We start from the raw sequence: 2688 nt of genomic DNA on the forward strand, positions 1-2688 counted from the left end.
GGGAGGGTCGGAACGGTGTCAATCGGGCTGGAAACAGGTTTCCCGAGCCGAATAAGCCGCCGGAGTCGAGGAGCCGCCGCGAGCCGATGAAGCCGCGCTGCAGACGTGACACGTGGCACAATCAGAGAGCGACGCGTGTGCAGGCATCTCGGGTCGAGGCGCGGGTTAACAGGTCGCTCGCGGGTCTCGGGCCAAACGCGGGTGACGGGCCGCGCGGTGATGGGCCGACTCGCGGGTGACGGCCGCGGGGTGAAGGCCAGGTGTTTGGGCTGCGGGTAACGTGGGTTCTGGGCCGACCGAAGGGACGAGACTCGGTTTGGGTTTCCAGATCTGGATCTCGGGTCGGACTTCGTCCTCTTCGCCCGACTCCTGCGCGATTTTCCGGCGGTCTCTTTCTCTCCTCGACAACGTCATCCCGACGTCCTTTTTTCTCTTTTTTTCCCCCCGTTCCCGAGCTTATCCTTCACCCTAACCCTGTTTTTGGTACAGATTTCGTTGGTAAGGGCCTCGCACTCCGGGATCTGGAGAAGTTCGAAAGTCCGCCGTTCCGTCTTCCTTGCTGACGATGTTTAGCGTACGGGATTCGTCTAAAACCTACTCCTGATGTGTGAAAAGGGTTCTGGGATTACTTTTGTGGTGTGAAATGGGGGTTGTCGACGTCGATTCGTACGCTTCGGCTTCGCCGGAGTTCCGTCGGTTTTCTGTTCTCTCTCCTTTTTCCTTCCCGTTCTCGTTTCTTTGCAGGTGTTTTCAGGGTGGCTGAAGGTCGAGGACGCCATATTTTTTGTCATCCCAGCCCTCGGCCGCCCTTTGTGGGTCGTGTGCGAGCGAAAACTCCGGCGAACGCCGGAGTTTTCGGTTCTGCCGACGACCATCAATTTTTTTTTTTTTTTTTTGGTTCCGTTACAGTGTGCAAGTGAACTAAAACATAAAATTGAGCTTTCTTGAGTAGTTCGATTTTGACTTTCTCAAACCACAACTCCTTCTTGAAAAATATTCATGTTAGTCCCTAAAAATAAAAGAACCATTTATGTTAGTCCCTTCGTGTCCATTGGCGGTGGTTCAAATTTGGAGTAACATGGATGGTTGGATCTCTACCCATATTATATTTGATGAGTATGAACTTCAAATTTTTGAAGAAGATGAATGACATCCTTAATATTTCTTTTACAATTTCTCTTCGAAACTTATACAAATTATTTTGAACTTTACATAGCTCTTATTTGATATCTTAAAACCATCTGATATTGACATTACATAGCTTTTAAAAATAGACAACCCCACTTTCGTAGAATGTCATCGCATGAGGCTTATGCCCACACATAAAAGAGATCAACATAAGCTCCTTCTATCGATGCAAAAATAACACATCGAGTGAAGGTGGAACATGCAAAATAAACTTTTTCGATCAAAATCGATGGTAATTGTTTTCATATTAAATTTGATGGTGATCGGTTACCACTATCAAATAGATTTAATAAGAAGATTGAGCTAGCTGATGTATTTCGAAAAAATGAGAGAATACAAAGCTTTAAACTCTCTAATGCATTAAACTATGCATATATCAGAGACTTGTGCTTCATTCTCGTTCGTTTTATCATATTTTGGTTTACTCTACAGGTCTATCTTACCCTGTGCCACTTAATGAGTATCCATTTGCTTGGACAAGCACATACTTCAAATTCTTAAATCAAGTGATCTCTAATACATATCAGTCTAAAGTGTGCCACCCACCTATTTGTTAACTAAAATATAAACTTTGATATTTTAATATCAAGCAATCCAATCCCACAACCACACTAACTAAGAACATTTATAACAAAAATGAACTACCACTTAACACCAAACTTGTACTTAGCTAAGCTTTAGACTAAAGTACAAGGGGGAAAAGGTTTCTTAACACTAATATCAAACAATTTCACACCCATACGCACTAAAACACTTTTAAAAAAGAAAAATTAACTTAAAAAATATGTAGAACTAAGAATTACGTATGATGTTTGATCACGATTAATGGCATTCTATGTTTGTATTTAACATTATTTCATACGTTTCTTTTATGCTTTTTTTGGGATTAAGTGCTTAAATTGGTAAAAACGTGGACAATTAATATGAATCTATGTGCAAAAGTAGGGTTTTCTATCCTTTTTGAGTTGTGCCTAAGAGGGTTTCGTCTAACATTGAGACATCTCTGCAATAATAATAATAGAGACATAACTGGCTAACGACACCAACATGAGTTAATCAAATAAAAAATGAAATCATAGGTGATTAATAATGGGACCCACCTCTCATTGGTCTATGAAGCACTTATTTATGCTTGGATCATAATCAAATTGTTGATTAGAGAATTATTGGTACTTTAAGTTTAAAGATATTATTGCAAGGATAAACCAGACTTTTCAGCTGTAATCACCTTTTAATAAAAAATTTATACTTACCTGTTGGGTAGGTGACATCATCTTCACCGAAACTTCCTCATTTTCGGAGTCAACTTTAATGGACTTTAGGGCTATATTTTTCTTCTTTTTGGATTCCTCTCCCATGTGCTCCTTCATGCGTCGTGAGATAACCAACAAATTCATCCCAAGGAAGCTTTGTGAGATCCTGTTTCTTGAATAGCATCACTTTTGCCTCCCAACTTTTAGGTAGAAACCTACTAATTTTTCTTATATTTTTAGAAGTAGA

General features: G+C 40.8%; 1 long non-coding RNA gene across 1 annotated transcript; it reads left to right on the forward strand.

The window, feature by feature from the left end:
- Nucleotides 1–6: 6 nt before the first annotated feature.
- LOC111783618 lies at nt 7–954 on the forward strand. Its single transcript, XR_002813385.1, has 2 exons — nt 7–387; nt 490–954. It is a non-coding gene; the product is annotated as an uncharacterized LOC111783618 (long non-coding RNA).
- The last annotated feature ends 1734 nt before the right edge of the window (nt 955–2688 follow it).

This window comes from Cucurbita pepo, chromosome LG20 (assembly GCF_002806865.2).
Source record: "Cucurbita pepo subsp. pepo cultivar mu-cu-16 chromosome LG20, ASM280686v2, whole genome shotgun sequence".
In the NCBI taxonomy this organism is placed as follows: Eukaryota; Viridiplantae; Streptophyta; class Magnoliopsida; order Cucurbitales; family Cucurbitaceae; genus Cucurbita; species Cucurbita pepo.